Below are 12,490 nucleotides of genomic sequence, written 5' to 3' on the forward strand. Positions count from 1 at the left end.
CAATTAGATAATAAGTCTTCAATGGGGTCGTTGTAGATCCACAGTGATTTTTCATTGCAGAGGCACTTGAACTTACGTAATTCAGAAATGCTACCGTCATTAAGTCAATAGTAGACGATCATTCTTTTCTTTAAGCTGTACTAATTCCTACCTCTTCCCACTACAACATAAAACACTGTGCACACTATCTGATCAAAAGTATCTGGACAACAGTTAGTGGAAATTAATGTGGCGTATGTCAAACCTTTGCTTTTATGACGGCTCGAACTCTGCTAGGGACTCTTTCAATGAGATGCCTGAATATCTGTGGAGGAATGGCACCTCATTCTTCCTCAAGAGCCGAAACTATAGGAGTTGGTGATATTGAATGCTGGGATCAGAATTGAAGTCGATGTTCTGACTTTCCAAAGTTGTTCCACTTGGTTCAGGTCGGGACTCTGGACGCGCCAGTCCATTTCAGGTTTGTTATTTTCCACAAACCATTGCCTTATAGATTCTGCTTTATGACAGAGTGCACTCTACCATACACAGAACACATGGCTGTAAAATGTGTTCATGTCCTTCTGCATCTGACATTTTCTTAAGTTCAATAGTGCGTCCACACACTAACCATGAAAAAATGATACAAAAGAACATAACGCAACATCACCTCCTCCGTACTTTACTGTTGACCATACGCATAATGGTTGGTAATGTATTTCAGCCATTTGCCAAATTCAAACCCTTCCAGCGGATTGCCACAGGATACAGTGCATTCATCACTACAAACCACTCGTTTCCAGTCATCCATTGTCAATCAGTTTCTCTCTTTTCACCACCACCATATCGTCGCTTGGAACTGGCAACACAAATGTGTGGCTTAAGAGAAACTGCCCCACCTTCGTACCTCACTCTTTTAAGTGCCAACGCAAAGCCATTTTGCTAGCTGTACTTCTAGTAGCACTTAGGAGCTCAGGGCTAACTCCTTCTGCTAAACAATGACATCACTAAAAAGGGTTCAAATGTCCCTGAAGAGTTTCTTATTCAGGTGACACCCTACGACTAGTTCACGTCCAAGGTCACTGAGCTCCCCTGATGGGTCTGTTCTCTACTGCTGCTGCTCTGCTGACAGTATGACAATCCCCGTGTCGTTTGATACCGGCAGGTATTCGTATACCTGTGATCCGATAATGTATACGACCAGAATGACAGTAGACAGTATGACAATCCCCGTGTCGTTTGATACCGGCAGGTATTCGTATACTTGTGATCCGATAATGTATACGACCAGAATGACAGTAGACTCATGCAGATTCACGATCACAGCGATTCACGTCCAGATGGATAACTGAGGCCACATGTGACATACGCTGATCAGCAAAACAACTGTGACCACTGTACACCGCGATTTCTCTGCCTCGTGATGGCTGGGTGTTGTGTGCTGTCCTTAGGTTAGTTAGGTTTAAGTAGTTCTAAGTTCTAGGGGACTTATGACCACAGCAGTTGAGTCCCATAGTGCTCAGAGCCATTTGAACCATTTGTACACCGCGATGCTGGTGGCGTTGTGGGTACGTGACGGGGTAACAAAGTCCGTAAGCGCAGCCGGCTGGGACGGAGCATCACCCTAGCGAATATTTGCGCTGCAAATGGGGAAATCCGTTGAGGTAAGTGGCTTTCACGAAGGGCAGATTACTTTTACGCAGAGCCTTTGAACAACTATCTCGGAAACGCAAACTGGATGAATTTTCACGTACTACTGCCGTCAGCATCTACGGAAAGAGATAGAACAGCAGTGAAACTATCGCTTGGCGCTTAGTGGTTGGACGTCCACGATTTTTTACAGAACATTGGGTTCGGAGGCCTGTCTGTAAAGTATGATAAATGGTGATCTGTGGTATCTTTGTCGAAAGAGCACAATGCTGGTGCACGCACAAGTGTTTTGGTGCACACCGTTCATCGTAAATTGTTGAACATGAAGCTCCACAATAGACAACCCCTGCGTGCTCACATGTTGACCCAACAGTGTAATCAGTTACGATTGCAGTGTGCACGAGGCCATCGGGATTCGACCATCGATCAATAGAAAAGGCTCTTCGGTCGATGGTCGTTTCCACAAACGCCACCATCGAGGTGAACGGCTACTCGAAACGTTCAGCACGCCGTAGACGCAGGCTGTTGGTAGGAGTTTTATGCTATGGGAGACATTCTCCAGCTCTTGCATGGGGCCTGAGGTAGTAATCGAAGACATGCTGACAGCTACGAAGCACGTGCAACCCTTCATGTTTGATTTATTCCCCTGCAGCAATGTCAGCTTTCATGAGTATAACTGTCCGCGTCTTGGAGCCAGAACTGTGCTATAATGGTTTGAGGAGCATTGTAGTGAACTCACGTTCAAGTCTCGGCGAAAAATTCTCACGATGTAAAACCTAAGGAAACCATCTGGGTCGCTATCGGGCTCCAACATTGCGTACACAAATCAGCGGCCGTTATTCTCGCGAATTGCGTGGCCTGTGCATAGACGTCTAACGCCACATTCTTCCACGAACCTATCAACAAAACGTCAGACCCTTGACACATAGAATCAGACATGTATTTGTTTTCAAAATGGACGAACAAGCTGTTAAGCAGGTGGTTTTGGCTCATCAGTGTATGTTTAGCTGAATAATTTGGTGACAAGACAGAAAAGTCAGGGAAAGAATTAAATGACTAAGAGAAAGAACACTTGCTATGGCATTAGTGTTTGAAAAATAATGGATGCTCAGCTGCCTGATAAAGTATTTTCTTCAGATATCCTAGTATTTAATCGGAGTGATTTTCAGTTGAATGTGTGTGTGTATGTGTGTTGTGTTATTGTTTCTGACGGTGGCAGCAGAGATGAAAATTGAACACAAAGTAATTCGTTACGGTTTTTCAAAGTTATGAAGTAGGTAATTATGTACGTCGCTGCGTTCAACTGACAAAGGTAGATTGGAGGTCGTTATCGAGATTCCTAGAAGGGTATTGGATGAATTCGTCATATCAGGGTGAAGATATTTACCATATTATTACATTCGTTTAAACTGGTTATATTACAGTGTAATAATTGCGAGATTAACTGCCAAGCAGCTCGAAGAGTCATTGTGAATATACTTGGGAGATAGTCTAGGATGTTGGCGCACAATTTGTCAGTCAAGAACAGTATCTCCAAACATTTCACTCATTTGACGGTCAAATTCCGGTGAAGTAAATTTCTTTCTTAAAAAACTAAAATTATAATTGGTCCTATGAGTTAGGTGCCAACTCACTCAAGTATAGATGCAACTTAGGTGACACGTTAGGAACGTGAAGAGAAATTGTTGTCGAAAGTTTTTCCCTGCTCACAGCGAAGTATAGTTTAAAAACCACAACACTAGAGGAGGCAGAGTACGCGAGAGACCGCTACAGACACAGATTCATGGATTTCGTGGTATTATGTTCAGATGATATAAGCACCTCACTTAAAGTGAGATGTTACGAAAAGCGTAAGAAGTGGGTGTCCGCCTCCTTTATTGGTAACTCGTTTCATGTAGATCAATTTCGGCCACTATTTAAGATTAATTCCGCCAGTAATTGGACCTGAAAGCAACGATGTACCAGTTATGGCAGAGAACCATGGCGAGGTGCCGGGGCTAGCAGTGCATTTAACACTAAATGCTTCTAGAATTTTCATAGGGAAATGATGCTCTAAGCCCCCCCTGATTCTAACTCCAACTTTTGCTGTTGCACATGGATTAAGAAGAAACGCGAACTGACTGTAGTCGACCCTGCAAGTGGACTAGAAAAGAGTTTGGCACCTGCAATAATTTAATTTGTTAGAAATTAATTAAATAAAGGAAAGTTTCATTAACATAGTGAGAAATGAAAGGTTTGCTCTACCGATAAACAGAATCAAAGTTCTAAGCTAAATAACAACTTGATTTATTATAACTAAACTCAAAATAATAAATAAAACACATGAAACATTCACAATACATCAAATTGGATACTCAAATAAATGCTGTGAAGGTGAAGCTGTCCATAAACTAGATTGTGATATTTATGACGAAGTGGTATGTGGAGCCAATTCCTTGCAACTCAAATCTTAAGAGAAACACACGGCCAACCCAACATTAAATGCTGCTACAGTAGTGAGAACTAAGACAATAAACACCCAAGACAGAACAAAATTAGAAAAGAGGAACAGGCGCGCTCTGCTGAGCTCTGATTATGACCTAGCAAAATTCCATAAGCTGCCTGTGCTGTGGACATACATTATCAAGCTGTCTTCTTAACTGCAAGAACACGATCTGGTGTACCGGAAGCGATGGCTGGTTCCTTCGACGTCCCGTCGTGGTGATGATAATGTCGCGAGTATAGCCCGAAACAAATTATCCTGGTCTGGTTGTTCCAGACTAAAGACTTCCTATCAATACAAATGCGCCCCTGAGGGAGACGAAAAGGCTCGCCACACAATCACTGACGGTACAGTGATTGATTTTAACAAGCGAAGTCATACAGTAACTCCGATACAGTCAACTTTAGCCAAAACTGCTCAAGACAGACAACATAGGCCGCTTGTACGCAGAACGCTCAATTGCCAATTGTACTCGGAAAGTTACGTTGAAGTCGAAACTTCAGCAACTTCGTCAAACAGTTACAATTAAATAATAGTATATTAGACAGCCAACGGAAGGCAGGCTGATCAGAGCGGCGAGAGCTCAGTCTTGTAACCTACTCCGACCGAAAGGCGAGGGCTGGCTCTCTCAAGAGCACCTGTACAAGCCGAACACAGAACAATCCCGCCCCAACGACAGTGGCCGTGGTTAAACGTTCCAATCAGCAACTCGAAAACCGGCGGAGAATTCCACTCTATTGCCGAAGCACTACCATTCCACCAATGGAGATTCCTGGCGCCAATTTCTGCGCCGATTTTGCTACGTCACGGAGCTATGCCCTGAGCAAGCCAATCACAGTTACGATTTTGCAGAAAACGCGGGAATTTGCCTGTCCACACTGCCTGGGAATACAAGTCATTCCCACGCCGCGCTGGTAGCCCGCCAGAAAGTGTTTTCGCTAAGTATCTGGGAAGTAACGGAATCTCCAGCCGAGCCGCTCCTTCAGGCCCTTGCGGGCGTGTCTCCGCCGCTATTATGACAATGTCGGCGTCTGGAAAGCATTCACTCGACTCCCTCACACCCGTTGGCTTAGACCTTTCAAGATCAGCAGAGCGCACCTGTCACCAGACCACCCAGGTGACGAGAGACACTGCGTGGGAAGTCCGCGTTTGAAGGAATAGCAACTTTTCACCACATGCAATTAGAGAGGAAAATCGAATTACTCAGAGTAAGATAGAAATATGAGAGGGGGCTTCTGCCACCTCTCACACCCCCTACGCCATTTTAGATTGTAATTGGTGAGCGGTTGGCTCAGTTAGGAGCTAGGGAGTGAGTTAATCACCCAATCTTGCAACTGACTCCACATGCCGCACTCTATAAAAGAAAATCACTGCAACTGAAAAATGCAGCTTATAGAGGGAGGATTATTTATGATGTAGCCACCTTCACCTTCTTAATATGGGGCTCTAACACTCACATCACACATCCATACCCAGGGAGCCGCTTCCAAACACCGATTCACACAGACATTCATGCTCTAAATATGGCCCGGGCATGTTAGCCAAATATGGAGCAGTTTATTCTTTACAATCAGAGTTGGAGTGCTCCGCAATTAAATGCCCAAGATGCTACAACAATTTCAATCATTCAACTAACTTGAACTCAATCACACATGATAATATTTAAATTAACAATCTCATTGTGAGCTTTCAGAATCTAATTACAGCCTCCGATTCATTCTGTCTCCCTGCAGCAAGAATAACCTTTAAAAAATGTTCCCTGAACTGATGGTCCATTCACAATGACAGTGGTGGTATCTGCTTCAGTTTATGGGGACTTCAGCCACACTGTTTGCATACACACAACAAAAAAATACAGAATACAAAAAAAACATGGTGTAGAGAACAATACAGCAATTTGTAATTCGTGCACCCTACTCTATCACTTACATAAGAATTACAGTGCAAATTCACAATCACATACAAGGTATAACATACATTACAAAAACAACACTAGAGAAAGAAATTTAAGAAAAAAAAACAAGGTTCATGGGGTGTCAAGTTGTGCTTGCACATTGCAAACTGTTCACGACGGTGCTGAGAATGAGGCACTAAATCACATTGTTAGAAATATTCGAAGCACTTCACAAATTCGTTAGTTTCTCTGAGGGGGTTGGTATGTTGAGTCATATGCATTGATGCACGTGGTTCCATGTCTTGAGCATCGGAGGGTGGCTTTTGGGATGGGGCCACAGTTCTGACATCACATATGGCTAAACGTCGGGTGTTGTTGCTAAGTTGTTGCAACAGCAATAGGGTGTGCTGGAGCTTCGGCGGTATGCTGTTGAGATTGCCGCGAGACCCACGTATATGATCACGGCAGTACGGTAGGAAGACATAGTGATAGGCTCTCCTCATGTCGATTAGATGTCTCTGAGGTCTACTAGTTGGGATGCATCACTAGTCCAGATCTCTTCTCTCCCTGGACAGTACTTTACGTTTCCCAATATTGAAGTTGGACGAGGGATGGTGGCATGTGGAGTGACTCCACAAGTGTGTGAGGTCATCAATACAGGATCGAACTAGGAGCGACGATTGCTACAACTGCTCTCTAAGTGAGAGGAGAAGTTACAAATGAGACAATTCATTTGTTAGAGTTTGTGGCACGATAATGCTTTGTGTATGCAGATCGGCCAATGCTAGTGAGTTGTAAAAACTCAAATAGGTGATTAAATAGCATCCCTTTCTGTCCTGAGGCACGTGAGGCGCAGGTTCTGACACCTTATGTGATCTTTGCGTACTCACGACAACGTGGTCTGCCGCAGGGAATCCCTCCAAACGGCTGCCGCGTCCGGAGAGCTAGCTGGCTGTTGTGTGCTGGTCGCGTGTCAGTGTCAACGGCCAGCCACACTTTCACTTGTGGCCCGGCGTGGGCTGTCTGCCGCCTAATCCCTTAGGTATACGGCCCGGTGACTGTCAGCTTGTAGGACCGGACGCTGCCGCACCCTTCTCGTCAGGTGGCGCGCTGACGCTCCCCTCTTGTTTTTTGCTCCGGCCGGCCTCTGCATTGCCCCAGTTCCTGTCATCTGCACAGTTCTGACAAAAATCTTATGCATAACTTTTTCCCATGACCTTCTATGTTATAATAAATTTACATAACGATACATTGATGGTCTGTCATTTCAGACACTCTTATTTTAATTTTATAGTTATCAATCTATGGCTATCATTATAACAAAATGGTATACCTAATCTAGATATGGAAATAACCTATCTTGATATTTGTGTAGAGACCGATCTCACTACTGTACGTGGTGTGCGACGCTATATTGGATGAGCAACTAAATGTGTGGGCCCCGCACTAATATTACTATTAATTATATAGATCGACAGTAGACATGTTCAAGAATTAACTATCATTTGCCAACGATCTACATTCTACGTCTTTTGAATAAATTATGTTATTATGCAGGTCGAAGTTTTACTGTGCTATAAAGAACATGCAACTATTCTACTTTCACTCGCCTGTCGTCCCTCCATCTCGGGTCTGTGGTTTGGTGACCTGAAAAATAGCATCCCAACAGGCGCGCGCCGAACACTTGTGGCAGAGAACCCCCACAATATTAAAGATCTAGTAATTATGAAATCCTAAAGTTTAACTTATCCTGGTATATGGTACTTTCCTTTTTTTTTAACCTTATACAATACTCTCACATAATTCCTGTTACGCGGAGATGCCTCGCTGCTCGCCACTATTGACGACGACAGTGATGTGCGCCGTACGACATGGCCTCCAACTTCTCACTACGCCTCACTGAAACTGGGTTAGCCATGGCTATACAAGACAATAAATTTATAGTTGCAACTTCTTTTTCTATGTGAGGCTGTTTTAGCGATTAAAGAGCACCTTTCCAGAGGCAATGTAATATGACCAAGCCAGGACTGGTTCCTGTTGACGATTCAGTCGCCCACCGCACGCCAGCTACACAGTATGTCACGAATCTCCAAGTACAATTACTTGGTTATCATCTGTGACAGTCACGAGCAACACACTAAATCCCCAACCAGCACATTGGCATGATAGGCTTTATGCCCGCATTTCTATCGTCTAGGGCACCATTGGAGTCAAATGCTCACAGGTTCACCCCGACTTGCAAGGCAACGATGCTGGCGCATCTCTGTAAAACCTATACTGCCCATATTCATCCTCGAAATCACGCAATATACCACAATCTTCAGTGCACTGATGCGTGCCTGCAAGCATTGGTATGAACGTCTCACGAACTGGTTGTGGCCGCTATGGAGCGTATCACGACTTCTCAGAACGCTTCTAAGAGCACATTCTTGTATGTGCCCATTTGTGCGACATCTCCTCACTCATCAATATCCCTCAACATGGACACCAGACAGGAAAGGACAAAAACATTGCTCATGGAATAGCGCCGATCCCCTGTTAGACTCCCCCTCGTCTGACGTGCATTAGGATTTGCAGGTCTAATTTCGATCTCCTGGTTCTCCTGTTGTCCTTGATTTCGCTCTCTCCAATTACGGTCGCTTTGCCGTTCGTTATTCCTCCTGTCCCCGCTTCCTTGTCTAGCATGACCCTGTTGCCTGGCGTTCTGGTTTCCGTGTCTCTGGTTTCCAAAACCCTGGTTAGCGTAATCTTGATTTCTGTAACCCTGGTTTCCTAAATGACCAGTGCGATTATGCCATCTGTTGTCGTCCTCCCTTGCTGGTCATTGGTATTTGTTACTCTGCCCCTTCTTCCTGTCCTTTGCGTCTTGTTTGTCAAAGACAACTTCGAGTTCACGCAATAGACTCTTGAATGCCTCTGTGTCAGATCCACATTTCCCGAAAAGTGTCTGTTGGTACCTAACTGGCAATTTGGAAAAACAAAATTTGATGATTTCTCCCTTGCTATATGGACTATCTAAAAATTGATTCTTCTTGAGTAAATCATCAAAAAATTTGGTTGCGCTCCTTTCCCCGGACAATTCCAGTTCAGGACAAAATATTATTCCTCTTTAATCCTGTCTTGCGTTTCCTCTGACCAGTAGATCTCCAGGAACGCATCAACAAATTTCTGTAAGTCTGACAAGTCGATGCCACACCCCGCATCTTTTCCGCGGCTTGGCCTTCGATGTGTCCACACATGAATTCTAATATTGCCAGGGTTGGCCATGATGACGGTAATGAATTTGTAAACTGCATCACCCAGCTCTTGGGATGCATCGACCCTCTATTATCATTGAACTTCTGGAATTTTAGTATCGACAGGAAGAGGTTGTGATCAATATCCTGTCCGAACCTCGCACTGGTGTTATCACTCGTTTCCGGTACTTGCACGTCTGCAGAGTGTCCTGATCTATCTTGCTGATAACTGTGATGTGCTACCTCTGTATCACAGTGGAAGTGGCATTCAGCATTCACTGTACTAAGTGGGCTGCAATTATTGGAGCTACTACTCGCTGTTTTTGCGTATGCATTGTTAGTTCCGCACTCTGTCAGTGTGCTGGAGCATGGCGAGCTTTTCCTTGGAGACACAATTCTGTGTACTCCATCATTGGTATCCGAACGCGCAGTGGTCGTGTGCTCGTTTCGCTCTAGTTTTGCTATCCGGCTCTCTACTTCTATCATTCGTTTCGTGATGTTCGTAACCGCGATATTACCTTGAGTTTTTAAGAGCGCTAGGGATTTTGAGTGGGCATGTGTCGCATGACGCAAGCGCCCTGCGAGTTGAGAAGTTACTTTTGCGATTTTCATTGCCCCTGTTGCTGCCGTTTTTGCTAGGCCTGCTACTTTTTGTGCTACCATTGACATTTGTTTTGCTTCTCCACATTCTTCCTTTATTGTTAGTACTTCCCCACGAATTTCCCCTATATGCGAAATTACTGCCTCAGTGTCCTTCTTACGCTGTTCGTCAACTTCTTCCTTCTCCTTCTTGCGTTGTTCGTCAGCATCTTCTTTCACTGATCGTAGGAAGCTCAGTATTGGGTTTATGTCATCTTTTTGATCCTCGTCACACATGGGCGATGTAACTCTGGATACATGGGCGCTAGAGCTCTGACGTTACCGAGCTGGTCCCTGTCTGCTCTCGTTCGTTTGATTATAAAATTCTGCTACCGTCTCGACCAGTGTGCCTGTCTCTGTTTCATCCTCTCCCTCACTATCATAATCACGGCCGCGACATTGCTCTAAGATCGCGTCCAAATCACCTTTCTCATCAATGACCCTGTCGTCCTGTCCTGCTAAAAATGTGCCCATTTCATCTGCGAACCTATCCCCGTTAGTAAACTGCCCCTTATCCATTATGCTACCCTCTTTTGTTTTAGCTTCGCTCGATAACAGTCGTGCCTTACTTCTCGTGATCATTCATGAAAAACAAATTTATCTAAAATGCACAATAAAAATAATCTACTCCATATATTTTTCCATACAGACGTAAAATTTCAACGACGTCGTTCCAACGCTGTAATTACACGCACGATTTGTTGTGATACAGAAACCGCACACAAACCCGACAAAGTGTGTTGTGGTATGGACACCACATCAAAGAAATACATAAAACAATGAACAAACAAAAAAAATATACACGCTGAAAACAAAAACTGTAATCATGCGCCGCTACTTGAAAGTAATCACGGAACTACAAGAAAAAGAACTTAGATATTAGTCATAAAAAAAAAAGCAGAGAAAAAAAATTTGAATACTGTTTGCTTATCAGTGATTCACAGGAAAGATCCGAGGCTAAGGGTCGCCATTTTATGCGAGGTGCCGGGGCTAGCAGTGTATTTAACACAAAATTCTTCCAGAATTTTCATATGTGAATGATGCTCAAAGCTCCCCCTTATTCTAACTCAGACTTTTGCTGTTACATATGGATTAAGAAGAAACACGAACTGACTGTAATCGACCCTGCAAGTGGAGTAGAAAAGAGTTTGGCACCTGCAATAATTTAATTTGTTAGAAATTAATTAAATAAAGGAAAGTTTCATTAACATAGTGAGAAATGAAAGGTTTGCTCTACCGATAAACAGAATCAAAGTTCTAAGCTATATAACAATTTGATTTATTATAACTAAACTCAAAATAATAAATAAAACACATGAAACATTCACAATACATCAAATTGGATACTCAAATAAATGCGTGAAGGTGAAGCTGTCCATAAACTAGATTGTGATATTTATGACGAAGTGGTATGTGGAGCCAATTCCTTGCAACTCAAATCTTAAGAGAAACACACGGCCAAACCAACATTAAGTGCTGCTACAGTAGTGAGAACTCAGACAATAAACACCCAAGACAGAACAAAGTTAGAAAAGACGAACAGGCGCGCTCTGCTGAGCTCTGATTATGACCTAGCAAAATTCCATAAGCTGCCTGTGCAGTGGACATACACTATCAAGCTGTCTTCTTAACTGCAAGAACACGATCTGCTGTACCGGCAGCGATGGCTGGTTCCTTCGACGTCCCGTCGTGGTGATGATAATGTCGTGAGTATAGCCCGAAACAAATTATCCTGGTCTGGTTGTTCCAGACTAAAGACTTCCTATCAATACAAATGCGCCTCTGAGGGAGACGAAAAGGCTCGCCACACAATCACTGACGGTACAGTGATTGATTTTAACAAGCGAAGTCATACAGTAACTCCGATACAGTCAACTTTAGCCAAAACTGCTCAAGACAGACAACATAGGCCGCTTGTACGCAGAACGCTCAATTGCCAATTGTACTCGGAAAGTTACGTTGAAGTCGAAACTTCAGCAACTTCGTCAAACAGTTACAATTAAATAATAGTATATTAGACAGCCAACGGAAGGCAGGCTGATCAGAGCGGCGAAAGCTCAGTCTTGTAACCTACTCCGACCGAAAGGCGAGGGCTGGCTCTCTCAAGAGCACCTGTACAAACCGAACACAGAACAATCCCGCCCCAACGACAGTGGCCGTGGTTAAACGTTCCAATCAGCAACTCGAAAACAGGCGGAGAATTCCACTCTATTGCCCAAGCACTACCATTCCACCAATGGAGATTCCTGGCGCCAATTTCTGCGCCGATTTTGCTACATCACGGAGCTATGCCCTGAGCAAGCCAATCACAGTTACGATTTTGCAGAAAGCGCGGGAATTTGCCTGTCCAGACTGCCTGGGAATACAAGTCATTCCCACGCCTCGCTGGTAGCCCGCCAGAAAGTGTTTTCGCTAAGTTTCTGCGAAGTAACGGAATCTCTAGCCGAGCCGCTCCTTCAGGCCCTTGCGGGCGTGTCTCCGCCGCTATTAGGACAATGTCGGCGTCTGGAATGCATTCACTTGACTCCCTCACACCCGTCGGGATAACCCTCTCAAGATCTGCAGATCCCGCCTGTCACTGGACCACCCGGGTGACGAGAGACGCTGCGT

Source organism: Schistocerca americana, chromosome 1 (assembly GCF_021461395.2).
Source record: "Schistocerca americana isolate TAMUIC-IGC-003095 chromosome 1, iqSchAmer2.1, whole genome shotgun sequence".
NCBI lineage: Eukaryota > Metazoa > Arthropoda > Insecta > Orthoptera > Acrididae > Schistocerca > Schistocerca americana.